Consider the following 9,237-nt stretch of genomic DNA (forward strand, 5'->3'; position numbering starts at 1 on the left):
GGGGGGGAATGCAGGAAAAAGAGAGGGAGGGTATCTTTGCTCACCTTTATTGCTCCCAACATCAATGGGATGAGTATGTGGCTACTCTCTCTGACCATTTCAGGAATTTGATTTGGGTTCACAAACGAGATAAAATAGGCCAAATACTATTTCCATCTGTAGCCACTTGCATGCTCACTGACTCATACGTTGGGCAATCAGCTCATTCAGGAACACCTCAGAAACAGACTTGCCACTGTGGAGTCATTGGGATCCTTTCCCACCAAGTTACGAGTGACCCAATGCAACAATTCTAGCTGGAAGAGCAACATGAGGTGTTAGAATGTTCACTCCCAATAGTCCTTGATCTTGGGTTAGTACACATTGGGAAATCAAACATGGGGGTATTGTAACTCAACATGACGTAAAATGTGCTGACTGAACAAGTAGGTCAGCTCAACGTAGGTTTACAAAGCAAACTGCTGACCAAGACAAGACTGTGATAAGAGGCTAAACTTTGAAGACATGTCAAATGTGCTGATTTAACACAGAAAAAATTCAAATATCTTGTAACAGCTGCAACAGAAACTCCTCAAGGACTATAACACAGAATTTTGCTGAGTTTCAGTTTCTAACCCTGGCATTTTCATAATGTACAAACACACAAACAAGGAACAAGAGAGGCCACTCTGCCCTTCAAATCTATTCAACAGGATCACAGCTGATCTAATTTTAACCTCTCTCTACATTCCTGCATATCCTGATAATCTTTTATCCCCTGAGTAATAAGTATCTATCTCTGCCTTAAAAATATTTAAAGATTCTGTATCCATGGCCGTTTGAGGAAGGGAATTCCAAAGACTCTCAGCTCTCTGAGAGGAAACATCTTTCCTCATCTCTGTTTAAAAAGGGCGACCATTGATTTTTAAACTATAACGCCCAGTACCACGGCAGAAAACATCCTTTCCACAGGAACCCAGTCAAGTCCCCTCAGGAACTTTTATGTTTCAATTAAGTCACCTCTGACTCTTTGAAACTCCAGAGGATATAGGTCTAGCCTGTTTAGTCTTTCCTCATAGGACTATCTGTTCGTGCAAGGTCTCTAAACTGCTTCCAACTCATTTACATCCTTCTGTACGTACACTGGCTAGTAATGTTCACAGTACTCCAGATGTGGTCTCAACAATGCCGTTTATGACTAAAGCATAACCTCCCTACTCTTTGCATTCAATTCCCCTTGAAATAAACCATTACTTTCTACTCGTTTTCCTGATTACTTGATGTACCCGCACACTAAACTTCTGCATTTCATGCACCAGGACACCCAGGTCACTCTCCATTTCAGACCTCTGCAACTGCTGAATATTTACACTACTTTCTTTTCTTTCTTTCTCTTTATTCCTTCTGTCAAAATGGACAATTCACACTTTCCCACATTACACTCCATTTGTTGGATCTTTGCCTATTTACTAAACCTATCTATTTCCCCTTATAGGTTCCTCTTCCCAATTCACTTTACTACTTGTATTTGTGTCATCAGCAAATTTAGCGACCACACCTTCAATCCTTACATCCAAATCACATGTATAAAATGTAAAGAGATGAGACCCCAGCACTAATCCCTGTGGCACACCATTCATGATATCCTGCCAACCTGAAAAAGACCTAGTTATTCCTACTCTCTATTAGTCAGCCTATCCATGCCAATATGTTACCCCCTGCACTATGAATGCATTTTCTGCTATAATCTTTGACGCAACACCTTATCAAATGCCTTCTGGTAATCTAAGTACAATGCATCTACTGGTTCTCCTTTATCTAAAGCACAAGTTATTCCTTCAAACAACTTCAAAAATCAGTCAAGCTTGATTTCCCTTTGAACTTATCCAAGTGCCCTGTTATAACATCTTTAATAAAAGCTTCTAACATTTTCCCATTGACAGTTAAACGAACTTGTCTAGAGTTTTCTGCTTTCTGCCTTCCCCCTTTTTTGAATAAAGGATTACATTAGTGATTTTTCAATCTAAAGGAACATTCCCTAAACCCAATGAGATTTGGAAAGTTAAAACCAATGCATCAACTACCTCACTAGGTACATCTTTTAAGATCCTAGGATCAAATCTATCAAGACTTGAGGTCTTGCCAACTCGCAGTTCCAACAATTTACTCAGTGCTACTTCTGTGGTAATCATAATTTTCTTGAATTCCTCTCTGCCTTTCAATTCCTGATTACAGCAATTTCTGGGATACTACTTATATCCTCTCTAGTAAAGACCGACACAAAATATATGTACATTTCATCTGCCATCTCTTTATCCTATATTACTAATTCCCAGACTTATTTTTCATAGGACCAATACTTATTTTGTTAACTCTTCTCTTTTATAAATATCTGAAGAAACTTTTCCTATCTATTTTTTATATTTTTAGCTAACTTTCTCTCATATTCTGACTTTTTACCTCATTAATCTTTCAGTAACTCTTCATTATATTTCATATTCTGTTCAATCTTTTGACCTGTCCCCTATCCATGCACAATTATATGTTTTTTCTTTGGCTTTGATACTATCTTTGACTTCTTTAGAGTAGTCGATTCACCCCTTAGAACTTTTCTTATTTGTTGGAATGTATCTATTTTGCGCATTCGAGAATATCCCTTTAAATACTTGCCACCGCAACATTATTGACCTATCCCTTAACCTAAACTGAAAGTTCACTTTTACTTGCTTTGCTTTCATGTACTAATAATTGCCCTTGCTTAAAGTTAAAAAAACACACTGGGACACCTCTATCCCTTAAACTCTATGTAAGATTCAATAATATTATGATTGCTGCTACCTAGGGGAGTATTCACCACAAAGTCAGTAATAAATCCTATCTCATTGGTCAAAACCAGATCTAGTATAACCTACTGTCTGATTGGTGCCATAACATGCTGGTATAAGAAACTGCCCTGGAAATATTCAATGAATTCCTCATCTAGACTACCTTTCTCCCATCTAATTTTTCCAGTCTGTCTGTAGGTTAAAATCACGATAATTGCTGTACCCAGTTGACAAGCTCCCATTATCTCTTATAACCAAAGAGCTGTGGAAGCTGGAAATCAGAAACGAAAACAGAAATTGCTGAAAAACTCAGCAGATCTGGCCGTATCTGTGGAGAGAAAGCAGAGTTTGTGTTTCGCATCCAGAGACCCTTCTTCAGAACTGGACCCGAAATGTTTTGTCATTTCATTATTTCTGTATTATTTATATTATTATCAAGGACAAAGAAGCCATTAAACAATGCTGGGAGAGCATTTCAGAGATCTTCTCAACCAGGGCTCTGTCATCGATCCGGGTGTCCTTGATCACATCCCACAGCATGCTACATGCCACAGGCTCAGCAACACCCAGCCCTGCACAAAGTAGAGCAGGCCACCCACCAGCTTAAGAACAACAAGGTTGCTGGCGCGCACAGTATCCCCACTGAGACATTGAAGTGTGGAGACAAAGAGCTTCCGCTGCAGCTACACGCCCTTGTCTGCTTTATCTGGAAAGAAGAGAGCATTCTGGGAGAGCTCCAAGATACCACAGTCATGAACCTTTTCAAAAAAGGGAACAAGTCCGTCTGAGGTAACTGCAGGCGAATCTCCCTGCTGTCAACCATTAGAAAAGTCATCGCCAAGGTCTTCCTCAACTGGCTCCTCCCCGTTGCTGAGGATCTGCTCCCGGAGTGGCAGTGCCCCTTCCAGCCATGGAGGTGCACAGCAGACATGATTTTCACCCGGTGACAGCTGCAGAAGAAATGCAGAGGAAGGAACCTATCCCTGTCCATGGCCACCTTCCACCTTACAAAGGCCTTTGACACCGTCAATCGGGAGGCACTATGGAGCTTCCTTCTCCGCTTTGGCCGTACCATGAAGTTTATCACCGTCCTTCACCTGCTCCACAATGACATGGAAGTCGTGGTAATGACAAATGGCTCCACCACTGACCCATTCCCGTTCGGACCGGTGTCAAGCAAGGCTGTGTCATTGCCCCAACACTGTTCTCGATCTACCTCGCTGCAATGCTTTACCTCACCGCCGACAATCTCCCCGCAGGAGTGGAGCTAACCAAGAGAACCAGCGGGAAATTATTCAACTCCGTCACCTTCAAACCAAAACCAAATTCACCCCACCCAGTTTCATCGAGCTGCGGTACTACGTCTTGTGTATATGCAAACTCAGAGGGCATACTCCAGACCATCGTCAGCACCTTTACAGAGGCATATGAGAGCACGGGTCTCACCCTGAACATCCGCAATATTCCTCCCTCATCCTGGCCCAGCATTACACAGCAAACCCACGATCATCAGGGTCCACAGGGAGGCCTTAGAGAACGTTGGCCACTTCCAATACCTTGGGAGTGTCCTGTTGACTAAAGCAGCTATTGATGAAGTGATCCAGCACTGCCTCCAGTGTGCTAGAACAGCCTTTGGCTGCCTGAGGAAAAAGGTGTTCGAGGACAACAATATCAGAACTGACACCAAGATCGTGGTTTACAGAGCTGTGGTGGTTCCCACCCTCCTATATGGCTCTGAGATGTGGATTGTCTTTGGCAGACACCTCAACGCACTGGAGCAGAACCACCAACGCTGCCTGAGCAAGATCCTGCCAATGCGCTGGGAAGAAAGACGCACCAACACCAGCGTCCTCAACCAGGCCAACATCCCCAGCATCGAGGCACTGACCCCCCTTGATCGGTGACAATGGGCTGGACACGTATCCACATGACCGACACGACGCTCCCCATGTGGGCGCTGTACTGCCAGCTCTGAAACGGCAGGCAAGCCCCAGGTGGGCAGGGGAAGTGCCTCAGGGATACACACAAGGCCTCACTGGCAAAGTATGGCATTCCCACTGACACCTGGGAATCACTGGCCCAAGACCATCCAAAGTAGAGGAGGAACATCCAGGAAGGCGTTGAGCACTGAGAACTTGCCATCGGGAAAAAGAAGAAGCCAGGAGAAAACAGCATAAGGAACGTCCTGCCACATCAACACGTCACCCACCCCTTCCCATGATCACCTTCTGCCCCAAGTGTGGCAGAGTCTGCAGAAGCCAGTTCAGTTTGTACAGGCACCTACAGACTCACCCTGAGAGTGGAAGACAGACATCCTCATCTGCGAGGGACAGCTGATGATGGTGATGATGATGATTATTTATTTCTATTCTTGGTGCTGGCTCTCAGATCTGTATTCTTTGTCCCCTCCTATTTTGTCTGTTTATTAATTTCCACAGTAACTTCTTCCTCTGATGTCTTTTCTCACTTTGATTCATCAGAACTTCCGAAATTTGTCCCTTGCCCCTACAATTTAAAACCCGCTCTACTTCTCGCTCTAGTTATTCAGCTTGGAAGAACACCAGTGCCCAAACAGTTCAAGAGTAGACCATAGCAACAGCATAGATTCCACTTTTCCCAGTGTTGGTACCAGTGTCCCACAAACCAGAAACCCCTTCTCCCACACCAGTCTTTCAGCCACATATTCATCTCTCTAACCTTGCTTACCGTAACCTAATTTGCACATGGCTCAGGTAATAATCCAGAGATTATTACCTTTGCAATTCTGCTTCCCCATTTTTGTGCCTAGCTCCTCATATTAGCGATGCTGAAGCTCTTTCCCAGCTCTACCAATGTCCTTGGTACATGATTGATGACAACTGGATCCTCCCTCCCACTGCAAGGTCTTCTCCAGCCCACAGTAGATATCATTAACCCTCGCACCAGGCTGACAACACAACCGTCTGAGCTCAGGCCCTTTGCTGCAGGTAACAGCGTCAATCCCCCTGATTATGACATCCTCTACCACCACTACAGTCCTTTTGTCTCTCCCTATTTGAATGGTTTCTTGCACCATGGTGCGATGGTTATTTCATTCATCCATCCCACAGCACCCATTCTAACCCACACAAACTGAGAGCCTCAAACCTGTTGTACAATACAGAGATAACACATTGTAGACCTGGAAGAACACAGCAGGCCAGGCAGCATCAGAAAAGCCCATTTCTGAAGAAGGGTCCCGACCCAAAATGTCAGCTTTCCTGCTCCTCTGATGCTGCCTGGCCTGCTGTGTTCCTCCAGCTCCACACTGTGTTATCTCTGACTCCAGCATCGGCAGTTCTTACTTTCTCTGTACAATTACAGAAGTTGACTCTGGGCGATTGGAGATAAAACACTTTTGGAAAGTTTCTGTTCTCCTCTGGCAACATTCACGCCAACATATGGATAACAGAGAGCTGTTATTGAATTTAAAAAACGCTGATTCCTTCTCTTACACACATGCATCTTCCATGCCAAATGATCAAGCATCTCTAAGGATCCCAATCTTACAAATAGAGCATTTCAACTTGGCAACAACAAAAGACAAAGCTGCCAATATTTAAGAGGCTACAAATATTTCAATCACCATCACTGAGGAACCTTAAATTTCCATTAAAAGTTTATTGTGAAAGTTTGTTACTTGGCAGCAACAAGTACAAATTTAATAACTCTCTACATTTCTGGGTTCCAGCATTATTCAGTTTATAGGTTTTTCTTTTGAATCGTCAGCAGGTTTATGATTGATTGCAATGGGAAAGTAGGACATGCTAGAGAGAATAGGAAAGCAAATCACACTGGATCTCATCAGCATCAGGAAGCTGCATTAATATTTCTTTTGGCGTACTGTCTTTACATCAATATTTCACCACTTAAGGCTAAAACAAAACCTGCACTCTTCAGTTTACCACTTTATCATGTAGGGAATCCTCATTATATATGGTGAAGGTTTGCCGGGCCAATTATTTACAGGCACAACTATTCCAATGATTTTCCAATCAGTCTTTCATATTTTGTCTATTAGTTGAGCGAAAACATCACTTCCTTACCCCAACCTGCACTGAATCTCCTACATTCTGTACTCACAAAACCACATTGGCCTTGGGGTGGTAGCATCTCAATTTTAAAAGTTTTGATCTTGTTACTAAACTTTTTGCCTACTGGCTCATTGTCATCTCTACAACCTCCTCGACAGTACGACCCTCCAAGGATTCAATGCTTCTCACTGCCCACCTCTTTCCTAAAGATTTTGGATACCACTCCTTTGTTTGATGATGTTCCCATGAAGCCTCTTGGTGTATTTTATTATGTCAAAGATTTGATACCATTACAATGAAGAGCATTAGAATGTCTCCCTTCTTTGTCCATTACTTGTTAGACCACATCAATTGGCTTGCCATTTCAGTGACTGTTTAACTGTTTATGTGCTGTGGCTATAAAAGACACATACAAACAGGCTTTCTTGTTAGTTTTTAAAGGTATGTATTGTACTTAACATGGTTTAAATAATAAAAACACCCAGACTGTCTCAAATGCATGCATTCAAGAGATCACATATACGTCCAAGTGGATTCCAAACTGGGAGGACAGACTAATTAAAATGTAATGAAATGGTATTCCAATCTTGCAGATGAATGAAAACCAAAAGAACTGCGGATGCTGTAAATCAGAAACAAAAACAAAAGCAAGGAAGGATCACTCGACCCAAAATGTTAACTCTGATTTCTCTCCACAGATGCTGCCAGACTTGCAGAGTTTATCAAGCAATTTCTATTTTTGTTGTAAATGGATATGGATGCTTTTAGGCTGGGGTCATTGGTCCTTTTGGATTCTGGATCAAAACAATTAAAAATGTTGTGGGATGATTTCCTTTATCTCCTGTAGTCAGCAGCTGCTGGACTGGTTCTTAAACCTCATGCTGCACTGTGTGATCAAACATTGGGCAGAGTTAAAGCTTATAGTCTGGATGGAGACAGAGAGAGAGATAGTATTCACTAAATCAAAAGTTTCATACCCACAAGAAGGCAGTGTACTGACCTCTTCCTGGCATGTTGACGCAGTTTCCAGAAGATTCATCCTCTACTTCAAATTCACTCGTGCCTATTGAGTCTTGTCAGAATACACCACAGTCAAACAGCATAAAATGCCACAGGGTGTAATTATTTTATTCACTTTCATAGAATTTGCGAAGAATCAGACTGCACAGAAAAGGCTGCTCAGTCCATCATCTTTATTCTGGCTCTTTGAAAGACCCATCCATTCCCATTCCATCAGACTATTCCCTCATAACTCAGCAATTCTCTTGACCATTTTCAAATTTTTGGTTAACTTCCTTTTGCAAATTGAGCCTACTTCCACCAACATTTCAAGAAATGTGTCCTTATAATAACACTCAATGCAAAAAAAGTTAGTTTCCCCCTTTTTTTGCTTAATATCGTAAATGTTATTATCTCTTCATCTAGTTAATAATCCCTTCAAAATTCAGTAACAGAACAAAGTTACATGTGATATTTATTGGGTGGGATGTGAAATGTAACTGGCATTCCACCTGATCATACTAGTTTCGTAATAGGTGAATTATATTAAATTTACCCACTCCATGTCTCAAGTTATAAATCACTTCCCATCAAAACTGTAAGAGCAGGAAATTTGATTCAAATAACAAATTGTAATTTCATACTCAAGGAGATACTCAAAAGGGTCAAATTCTGAACTCCATCCCGTTCGAAACTATAGCAATAGGATAAGAGTGGTACAAATTAATGCAACTGAAAGGCAAAGCCTTGTCTGATACAATTTATCTTTCACACAGAGAGATCGGTCCGCGTCATACTCATGGGGTTGCTTAGTGAACATGAATAGCTTGGAATTATTTAAGGATCAGCTGGATGCAGAGATTTGGGCTGGAAGAAGGAACTGAGCTAAGACTACCATAATCTTAGAATATAGATGACATTCCTCTCTTATCTTAGATACACAACATTTGTTTATTTATCCTCTTCTTCCAACCACTTGATGTAGCTTATTTCAAAGTGTGCAGCTGACCTCTTTCTCGGTTTTCCAAACAGGATTTTAGTATGCATGTGTGTATTTCCTTTACATCTAAATAGACACGGTGTCCTTTAAGCTCTTATGAATCATCCACTCTCATATGTCACAATATGGTTACATCATCGTACCCAGAGTCACTGACCTGGATTAGGTATGCAAACAGCTGAGTTAGATTTAAATAAATTGGGATGTCTTTCAACACTGAATTATTAGAAGAAACGATAATAGGAACTGCAGATGCTGGAGAATCTGAGATAACAAGGTGTAGAGCTGGATGAACACAGCAGGCCAAGCAGCATCAGAGGAGCAGGAAGGCTGATGTTTCGGGCCTAGACCCTTCTTCAGAAATTTCTGATTTCTGAAGAAG

This window comes from Rhincodon typus, chromosome 21, assembly GCF_021869965.1.
Source record: "Rhincodon typus isolate 14 chromosome 21, sRhiTyp1.1, whole genome shotgun sequence".
NCBI lineage: Eukaryota > Metazoa > Chordata > Chondrichthyes > Orectolobiformes > Rhincodontidae > Rhincodon > Rhincodon typus.